At 44.6% G+C, this 10,327-nt stretch overlaps 1 long non-coding RNA gene across 1 annotated transcript; it reads right to left on the reverse strand.

Annotated features, from left to right (window-relative positions):
• Window positions 1-3,079: 3,079 nt before the first annotated feature.
• LOC143982551 (uncharacterized) lies at window positions 3,080-9,263 on the reverse strand. Its single transcript, XR_013274481.1, has 2 exons — window positions 6,011-9,263; window positions 3,080-5,927 (listed from the first exon to the last, which is right to left on the reverse strand). It is a non-coding gene; the product is annotated as an uncharacterized LOC143982551 (long non-coding RNA).
• Between the last annotated feature and the right edge of the window lie 1,064 nt (window positions 9,264-10,327).

A 10,327-nucleotide genomic window follows, 5' to 3' on the forward strand; every position in this document is an offset into this window, starting at 1 on the left:
TATAATATTTCAGAGGAGGGCCCATTCCTGTGCCCACCCAGAGTAACTGTGAGGACTTATAGTGTTGTGGCACCAGCACCACAACCACCAAAGGTCAATTTTTCTACCACTGTTCAACAATGGCATGTAATTACAATTCTTGATATAATCGTCCACAGCAGGGCGCTCCAGCGCCCACCAAGAATCACTTTGAGGGCTTACAATGTTGTGGCAAAACCAACACCTTGTTCCGCCATTTCTGCAGAGCATATAGGGCAGGCCCCTACTTTCAAACATCCAACTTACAAACATCTCCTACTTGCAAACGGAAGGAGACAACAGCAAGTGAGATGAAAAAAGACGGACGGCAAAACAAATTATACAGGGGTGATAACCCTTCCCTATGTTTTCCAAAAAGCTTAAAAATTGATTTTTTGACTGGAGCTACACTTTAAAAATGTACCAGTTAAAAATTACAAACAGATTCTACTTAACACAACAAACCTACACAGTCCCTGTCTTGTTTGCACCGCCTGTATACTGCTGTTCTGAGTATATAGGGCCTGGGGGCCACACGTATTTTCTTTTTTTAATATGGGTACGGGGTTCCCCTTAATATCCGTACAAGACCCAAAGGGGCTGGTAATGGGCAGCGAGGGCTACCTATGCCATTTTTTTCAACCATATTGCAGTAACCAGATATAACATTAAAACCGTAAGCAGTTTTAAATGACATTATTTCCGTTAAATGTCATTTTGTGCAGGGACTGTTCTAAACACGGGAAACACGTGGCACTTCACAGGCATACTATAGACACCCCCCAGGCATGATATTTAACCACTTCCCGACCAGTGCACGACGATGTACGTCGACAGAATGGCACGGGCAGGCATTTTGGGGTACAGGTACGTCCAATATTCGATGCCGCCCTGCCATCGGGAGCGCGCCGCCGGCGGCGTGCTCCCGCGCTGGTCGGGACCCCCGTGAGTCCGGTCGCGGGACCCGCGGACTCGATCGCCGCGGGCATCCCCGCGATCGTCTCACGGAGCGGCCGAATGGAGGAAATGCTGTGTAAACAAAATTTTTCCATTCTGCCTAGCAACTAGTGACGCTGATCTCTGCTCCATGTGATTGGAGCAGAGATCAGTGTACACTAAATGAAAGCCCAACCCCCCCACAGTTAGTAACACACCCCTAGGAACACTTAACCCCTACACTGCCACCCACTGGTTAACCCTTTCACTGCCAGTGTCATTTACACAGGAATCACTGCATTTATATAGCAGTGATTACTGTATAAATGACAATGATCCCAAAAATGTGTCAAAAATGTCCGATGGGTCCCCCACAATGTCGCAGTCACAATAAAAATCGCAGATCGACGCCATTACTAGTAAAAAAAAAAATAATAAAAAATTATTAATAAAAATGCTATAAAACTATCCCTATTTTGTAAACGCTATAACTTTTGCGCAAACCAATCAATAATCGCTTATTGCGATTTTTTTTACCAAAAATATGTAGAAGAATACGTATCGGCCTAAACTGAGGGAAAAAAATGTTTTTTTATATATTTTTGGGGGATGTTTATTATAACAAAAAGTAAAAAATAATGCGTTTTTTTCAAAATTGTCGCTCTATTTTTGTTTATAGCGCAAAAAATAAAAACCGCAGGGGTGATCAAATACCACCAAAAGAAAGCTCTATTTGTGGGAAAAAAAGGACATCAACTTTGTTTGGGAGCCACGTCGCACGACCGCGCAATTGTCAGTTAAAGCGACGCAGTGCCGAATCGCAAAAAGTGGTCTGGTCTTTGACCAGCAAATTGGTCCGGTCTGAAAGTGGTTAAAGGAATATTTCACTTTTTTTTTCACTTTAATCGTCATTAAAATCAGTGCTCCTGCCAAAACGGCCATTTTTAAAAACATTTTAGGCATTGACCCATGTCCCCTGGGGCAGGAGCCAGGTCCCCACACCCTTTTTAGGACAGTATCTTGCATATTAGCAGTTAAAATTAGCACTTTTAATTTCGAACGTTCGAGTCCCATAGACTTCAATGGGGTTCTAACGTTCGTACGAATTTGGGCTCCGTTCGAAAGTTCTGGTGCGAACCGAACCGGGGGGTGTTCGGCTTATCCCTAGCCAGGATGGAATGTGGAGCTGTAGTAGAAGAGGTGGAAGGAGAGGGAGCTGTCAGATAAATTGCTGAGTGAACACAAATGGATTGAAGGCAGAACTGAGTATGAGATTGTGAGGTTGGGGCAACGGATGTGTTTGATGCCGTGACGGCTGAGGGTATGATCCAGGAGCAGGCTGTTTGTTGTTAAAATGGTGAGAAAGGAGAACAGTGTGTGTGAGCAGTACTGTTTGGTAAATATGAATGTTATTTTTCGTTTTCAACGCTGCTTGCATTTTAAACGCTATCTGTACATTGGAGAATCAGTGGAGTCCTTTTTACAGCATTTGACTTTATGCAATAAAGAAAAAAAATTCTGTGTAGTGCTCTGACAACATGGCGGGACAGACTAATCGACAGGGAAAGGCAGATGGTAAGGCCGGGAGAAGAGGAAGAGGAGGAAGAAGATATTGAAGACCCCCTCTCCCATGTATCATCTAGTGAAGTGAGCAGAGCTCCTGCCAGCGGAGCATCTTCTGTCTTGGCTGAGGCACTTGACACCCTAATGGGAATCTCCAGCATAGTGCACCCCAAGAAACCCATATCACCAAAGGAGGGTGTCATGTCCTATTTGTCAGCCCCACCAGTGCACCCCACCACAGATCCAATTTTTTTTGGCAGGAGAAGAGTGAGGAGTGGCCTGCCCTCGCAGATATTGCCAAGGAGCTACTGTCCTGCCCTCTGACAAGTGTCCAGAGTGAGCAGGTGTTTTCTGTGATGGGAAACATCCTGTCACCCCAAAGATCCCAGCTGTCCCCCCAGCTAATGGAGCAGTTAGCATTTTTGAAAATCAATTTGCCAAAGCTGGGGTACCCCTCCTGTTAGGTTGCTCGTCTTCTGTAAGTAACCCCTGGTAGCCTAGGCTAGGATTGAAGAGCGGAGGTCCCTTTCACCGGTGGACAAAACATTACACATACACGCTATTGTACGTGAATAATGAATGTGCCTATTGAAGCACACACAACAATTTTATTTAGTTTGAACAGAAGGACAGCCCTGTGGTTTAACCAATCAGGTAATTCATACATACATCGACATTTTTCTTAAACTCATGACATTATCTAAGTCAAAGGTGAAATACAGTCTTCTGATAGTTATTTCGTCATTTCAACATCTGCTGACTGACCATATTCTTGCGTAACCAGTCCTATCTTAGCTTTGTACCTCTTACCGCAGACAGATGCATCCTAATATGTCAACATCTTGCATCTTAATTCTGAACTTAGTGAAATGCACGCCTAAGCATATTATCTTAGACCTTTAACCTAGTACCGTATATCTTTTGGCAACCTTAATAAGTATTCCCTTATAATCCTTCCTTTGATCATTCTGTGATTTACATAATGATCATTCCTTTTCTAATTTAATAGCACAGGCTTCATACTCCGAACCCTTGTGCTCTTGGTTTCTATACCATACCGTTGGATCCTTAACAATGGAAGTGAGTTTCAGATCCTTCGGAGCGACCGTGTTTCCCTTTTTACATAAACATTTGATTATCTTATAACAGGCATATAAAAATAGAATGAAGAGAATCACAGTGACAATTGTCATGGCAGCATTTCGGAGCCAAGATATTAATCCCCCAAAACTAAAACTGCTCGAGAAGGGATCCCAGTTTTTTCCTATGTTCCTTGCCTCTTTCTGTAGTTTATTTACCTCTTCCCTGTGTTGAGCAATAACGTCATAGTAGTCTGGGACTTCGATGCTGGTATTATGAATCCAGGTACAGCACTCATAATCCTCAGTAGTCTCACAGAGGCCAGTAAGGGCTGCACTCATACTTTCTATAGCCAACTCATGTAGTTCTAGTTGCTTCCTAATTGCCCTAGTTTCTAGATTTAGTTTGGTTATGTCATCAGAATTTTCCTCCAGAATCTCATCAATTATGCCAGTGTAATTATTTAATCTTTTCATTAGGTCAATTCCCCACCCTGTCCAGGAAGGGAACCATGCCCAGGCCATATCTTTTTCTAAAAACAATTCTCGTTTATTACGGTGTCTAAGGGGATATCTAGGATGCATGCTGGCTTCAAGGAGGTGACTTCCCTTGTTATCCCCTAATACCCCCATAATAGGAACCAGGGCTGCAAGGTAACACCACCCCTGGGGTTTGGTTGGGATCCAGGGGTGACAGAGTTTGCCGCAGCATATATATATGGTATTTCCTAGAGCTAGGGGTCGTTTATGGAACACGTTCCTAAGAGTATCAGAAAGGCCAGAGAGCACCAGAATTGACATTAATTGGTGTATTGTAGTCTTGGTACTGGAGCTAAGAAAGTCTAAAAAGGTGGCATTTAGGGTGGGATCTGAAGTATGGAAGAAAGAAGGACTGTTAAATGATGTCATTGAAATGTTAAGTTTTGCTTGTTTGCAAACCTCGGCTCCATCTGTGGTGTTTCCCAGTCGGAAACACCAGTCTGGGAAGTGGCTTCTACCTATAATTTGGAAAGTGAGGGTTTTATTTGGACGGGTCCTAGTAACATTCGTTAGGACGATAGGGGGTGTTCCATTAAGGAGGGGGGTAAAATTCAAGGGGACTGCCATGAGAGGGATTCTAGCTGTACTGGGATGTAGCTTGCTGCAAATCCAGCATTTCTCAAAACCGGATTTTTGAGCATAGCTATATTTGAATTTTAGTAGTAACATCTTGTTAGTCAGTCCCTTAGGTGACTCATTAACGGGTACAATACTTCTACTATGTCTTTGGCCGGGGGTATTATTCATCTTAGGTGGTCCACATATCCCTTTTAATAGACCTAAGTCTTCTGGATGATATATACAGTTGGCTATCAACCAGGTTGGTAGGAACACTACTAGGGTAATACAGCATAAGAGGCACAAGGCCTTCCCTGACACTGATGGAGAAAGCATCTTTGTTTTTTTTAAAGTTCTGATTATTTGTTATCTAAGAGTTCTGTTCTTCTTCTTCGTTTCTCATCCCGGCAGTTGTTGGCTCTGTTTTGTCCTTTTGAGGGGGTGTGGGATCTTCCAGGGAAATTTGTTCTATGCCTCTCTGAACTTCTTGTAGATCTTGTTCTTGGGAGTTGCTGCTCTGTCACTGCCAGGGGCTCTGGAGTCGAGGGAAGCTGGGGACACTTTTTAAGACGGCTGGCGTGGATCCAGGTGTTTCCTAGGTCTGTTAACACTGCGGTCCTGGATACCTTTTCCACCTTCCATGGTCCTGAGAAAGCCGGTCCGATACTCTTTCTTTGTGCTAATTGTTTGATCAGCACTTTATCCCCAGGGATGAAGGGATGCGTTGGTTCTGTGGGAAGAGGGAAAAAAGGTGACAGAAACTTGTTCGTTCATTTCATGAAGCATACTTACCAGGTTTTTCACGTACATTTCCTGTTGGGAATAAATGTCAATATCAGTGTCTTGGTCTAATGGGGGTAATTCTATGTTTGCGGGGATTCCCATGAGGACCTCAAAGGGTGATAGTTTTGTTCTTGCATGTGGATCTTCCCCTCTTTTGACCAAAGACCTTCAGGGTCTTTGGTCAATCCTTCCTTTGTCCAAAAATGGACATCATCTTCTGTGGCCATTGATTGCATCTGTGCTATGACAGTTTTAAAGTTAGGTGCTGCGAAGTGTTCCTTGAAAAACATTGTTGTGGGGGCAGGTGGGTTAGGGGAAAAGGCAGCAGCTCTTTTAGCTTCTCTGTCAGCAAGAGCATTCCCTTTTGAAACACGACTGCTGTCAGAGGAGTGTGCCTTTACTTTAATTATGGCTACCTTTTTTGGAAGAAGAATGGCTTGGAGGAGAGCACTAATCTGTGTGGAGTTGGCAATTATTTTGTTGTCTGCTGTTTTAAAACCTCTATTGGCCCATATCACACCAAAATCATGCACCACTCCAAAAGCATATCTACTGTCTGTGTAGACGTTCACCTCTTTACCGGTGAATAGAATGCAGGCCCTAGTGAGGGCTTCCAGTTCAGCCACCTGAGCCGAAGAGGGGGCAGTGGTTTGGCTTCTAATACCTTGTTTGGCAACTGGACTATTGCATATCCTGTTTGGAAGGTGGAATCAGAGGGACGGGAGCAACTACCGTCCACAAAAACATCCTCTGCACCTGAGATAGGGGTGTCAGTGAGATCCGGTCTGGGACTGGTAATAGCAGCAACCTTTTCCGAACAGTCATGTATAATGTCTGGGTCATGTGGTAAACGCAACATGGAATGCAAAAGGCGCACAGCGGGGTTGCTGGCAGGCACATATTTGAGTGTGAGGTTATCAGTGTTCATCAGTGTTATCTCATAACCACTAAGTCTTTGCGAGGTCATATGTTGGGTATTCATGTTCTGAATAAGATGCGTGACTGAATGAGTGGTATAGAGAGTCAATGGGTGACCTAGCACTAATTTGTTTGCATCTTGTACAGCCATTGCACAGGCAGCAAGATTTTGGAGACAGGATGGCATTCCCTGTACTTGGATGGGGAGTTTTTTTTAGATAGGTAGGAGACAGGGCGGTAGCCTGTTCCATGCTGTTGTGTTAGCACGGCGGCAAAAGAGGTCCCTGAAACTACACAGTACAGCTGAAAAGCTTTACCATAGTCTACCAACCCTAGGGCGGGAGCATTTGACAGACTGTTTAATAGAGCTTGAAAAGCTTGTAGTCTGTCTTCAGTCCAATCTATTAATTTAGGGGCTGTCGAGCCAGTAGCCTCTCTTAGGATACTATCATAATGAGAACAGTCAGGGATCCATTGGCGGCAATATACAATTGCACCCAAAAATGAGAGTAGGGCGGCCTTGTCTTTTGGGGGACTGAGAGCTCGAAGGGCTGCGGCACGTTTGGGGGACACTAGCCTTGTCCCTTCCTTTAGAATGCACCCTAGGTATTCTACCTGTGGCTGGCACCATTGTATTTTCTTCCTTGAGGCTAGATGCCCGGCGTGAGCTAGGTGTTGTAACAGTGATGTTGAATCGACCGCACAATCTTCAGCAGTTCGACTGCACAGGAGCAAGTCGTCCACATACTGTATCAGTACCGACCCTCGCTCAGATGTCCAAGACTTGACAGTCTCGTTGAGTACCATAGAGAAGGCGGCTGGACTGTCTACATACCCTTGCCAGGTTAGTTGGCCCCCGGCCCAGGAGAAAGCAAACATAGGTTGGGCTTCCTCTGCAATGGGAATGCTAAAGAAAGCATTCGCTAAATCAATTACTGTGTAGCATAGAGAGTCTGCCGGTATGCATGAGAAAATAAAAGTGATGTCTGAGACTAGGGGTGGGAGGGGAATCACTTGTTTGTTTACTGCTCTGAGGTCTTGGACGAGTCTCCACTCGCCACTGGCCTTCTTTACAGGGTAAATGGGTGTGTTCCAGGGACTGATGATTGGTCTCAGGATACCTTTTGATATGTAATCATTAATTTGAGGGGAGATGCCTTTGACTTTCTCTGGGGGTAGGGGATACTGTTTTTGATATTGTATCCCTGCATCTGACCGCATTTGGGGTGCATATGGTGTGCAATTAATAAAGCCCACACTACCTTTGTTTTCTGCCCAAATTGTGTGATGGTCAAGGGAGGAAGGTATCATTAGAAAGAAACTCCTGTGTGCATGTCTTTTTGGGAACCCTCTGTGTGCATGTCGCTTAGGGCCATGTAAGTCACATAATGGTGAACTAGCGGTAAGGGAACCTTCTTTATTAAACTTAATGGTAATACACAGTTGTGCCAAGAGGTCCCGTCCCATAAGGGGCACAGGGCATGAGGACAAGACGGCAAAAGTTTGGGTACATAATTTCTGTCCTTCTGGAGTGGCTATAGTCAGTGGTGGAGTGATGGGATGGGTGACAGGTGTCCCATTAATACCAACAGAGTTTCCCTCGGTGCATTATTTGTGGCTGTGTAGGATATTGGGGTAGTGGTTGACGAGGGTTCTGGTATGGCAGATAACGGGGATACTGTGGGCGGGTCTGGGGGTTAAATCCCCTGCCTCTGCCTCTTGCTCTAATCTGTCCAGTCCTATAAGGGCACTGGGATTTCCAATGTCCTTGCTGTCCACAATTGCCTATATTTTCCAAGGCATTTGTTCCATGCACAGAAACAATCCTTCATGTATTGTGGGTCAGCCCCTTTGCAGGGAGGATAAGAATGCTTATGTACCTGACAAATTTTACTGACTTCCTGCCAGTCTTCCTCAGTACAAGGACCATATGGCCCTGGGTCATGTATCCCCAATTGCTGACACCTTTCTCGGACTTGTGTCCAAAATGGTTCTACCTGGGGGCCAGGGATCATATTACTGACAAATTCATAGGGTGATGGGGTGGCCATAGCTTGGGTTGCTGCAGTATTCCCCATCTAGTAGTCTGGGCAGTGTGTGTCTAGTGGCAGGACACAGGTGATAACACCCGGTTTGTCCAACAATCCGGTCTCTGGTCTGGGAGTAGGATCCCTGATCTTTTTTGGGGCAGATGGACTTATATAAAACTATGAAGATTTACCCTTAATATACGATGAAGGGTAAATTTTTCCTGGTGGCGGGATATACCCCTCTTACACCAAGTCTGCAAGAGAACCCCCCTGGTCTGGTGGTCAGTAAAATCCACTTGTCATCTATTCTTAGGAAGAGTAGACCTAACGTGCAATGGGGGCAGGCGGATACTATGTCACTACAAGAGGGCTCCTCATATTCTGCACTCATTTAAACAACAACAATTATTTTCCTTATACTCTATATTAAAACTTATACTCTATATACTTACACACGTACCTAGAGAGAAACAGACATATTCTTAATATACTTTAAGACATGAAATAACCGTATTGCAATACATTTATCAATTTATAGTGCACTTTTTTTTTAAAAAAAAATTTTTTTCAAATGGGCGTCCACTCCACCAATCCCTTTGTCACGGGCGTAATCTACTACTTCCCGTGTTAAAAATACTATCACCAATAGTTTTAAGTCAGACCAACCTAGTCGGACTCCCCTAAACCTATAAATTCCTTGCGAGCCCTTTTCACCTCCCGAGTGACCAGCCTAGTCCATCGCGAAGGCACAGTTACTTCTTTTAATTTTAAACTAAGTTCGTAGCGGCCGCCCGGACAGAGTAAGTGTTTACACCATTCACCAATCAGGTAAAAAAGAGTAAAGTGACTTACCTGTCGCAAGACGAGACGAACCCCACTTTGCTGGTACCAAAACTGTTAGGTTGCTCGTCTTCTGTAAGTAACCCCTGGTAGCCTAGGCTAGGATTGAAGAGCGGAGGTCCCTTTCACCGGTGGACAAAACATTACACATACACGCTATTGTACGTGAATAATGAATGTGCCTATTGAAGCACACACAACAATTTTATTTAGTTTGAACAGAAGGACAGCCCTGTGGTTTAACCAATCAGGTAATTCATACATACATCGACATTTTTCTTAAACTCATGACATTATCTAAGTCAAAGGTGAAATACAGTCTTCTGATAGTTATTTCGTCATTTCAACATCTGCTGACTGACCATATTCTTGCGTAACCAGTCCTATCTTAGCTTTGTACCTCTTACCGCAGACAGATGCATCCTAATATGTCAACATCTTGCATCTTAATTCTGAACTTAGTGAAATGCACGCCTAAGCATATTATCTTAGACCTTTAACCTAGTACCGTATATCTTTTGGCAACCTTAATAAGTATTCCCTTATACCTCCCTCACTCTGAACATTCCTTGAACTGACTGTCTGCAGCAGAGTTGGCCATTTGGTATTAGTAGTTGGTCCCTGTCCCTCCACACAATCCCTCCCCTCGCTTTTCATCTACCCCTATTTGCTTGTGACATCATCTGGGATGGACGAGAAGAGAGGAGGTGCCACCAGGAAGGAGCAGAGAGAGAACTTATTCCACACGCTTCCTGCGCTACTCTGCATGCTGGCTAGTAAACGCTGTGCCCTGATGTTCCCCAATGTGCCCTGATGTGCCCCAATGTGCTCCAATATGCCCTGATGTGCCCCAATGTGCCTTGATGTTCCCCAATGTGCTCCAAAATGCCCTGATGTGCCCCAATGTGCCCTGATGTTCTCCAATGTGTCCCAATGTGCTCCAATATGCCCTGATGTGCCCCAATGTGCCCTGATGTTCCCCTATGTGTCCCAATGTGCTCCAATATGCCCTGATGTGTCCCAATGTGCCCCAAAATGCCCTGATGTGCCCCGATGTGCCCT

This window comes from Lithobates pipiens, unplaced genomic scaffold (genome assembly GCF_037356315.1).
Source record: "Lithobates pipiens isolate NorthernLeopardFrog02 unplaced genomic scaffold, aLitPip1_a1.2 Scaffold_16, whole genome shotgun sequence".
In the NCBI taxonomy this organism is placed as follows: Eukaryota; Metazoa; Chordata; class Amphibia; order Anura; family Ranidae; genus Lithobates; species Lithobates pipiens.